We start from the raw sequence: 357 nt of genomic DNA on the forward strand, positions 1-357 counted from the left end.
GCCCGTCCGGCCCCACGTCGCAGCCGTACATCTCTTGGACGGTGTGAGACCCTGACCCGCCCCGACCATCCGCGGTGATTAAACCCAAACTGAAATGAAACCGCGTCAAGTCCCCGCGAGCTCTTCCCGGGCGGGGGTCGGGTGTGTTCCGCAATGTTGGGGTGACCCTCGGACCCGCAGACTCGGGGCGACCCCGCCGGTCCCTGGGGATGGGGGTCGTGACCCGGACCCGGGCCCGCGTCGCTCACCGGCCTCGCTCTGGTTGTAGTAGCCGCGCAGGGCGTTCAGGTACACTCGGAAAGTCTGTGCGGTGTCCTTGTAGATTCTCGTGTTTCGATCCCAATACTCCAGCCCCTC

The 357-nt window shown here is 65.8% G+C and overlaps 1 pseudogene across 1 annotated transcript in view; it reads right to left on the reverse strand.

Moving 5' to 3' along the window:
• The window catches only part of LOC104994576, a 17,014-nt pseudogene that overhangs the window by 11,364 nt on the left and 5,293 nt on the right, over positions 1 to 357 (reverse strand). The gene's annotated exons all lie outside the window — the stretch shown is intronic.

Source organism: Bison bison, unplaced genomic scaffold (genome assembly GCF_000754665.1).
Source record: "Bison bison bison isolate TAMUID 2011002044 unplaced genomic scaffold, Bison_UMD1.0 scf7180017864260, whole genome shotgun sequence".
Lineage (NCBI taxonomy): Eukaryota > Metazoa > Chordata > Mammalia > Artiodactyla > Bovidae > Bison > Bison bison.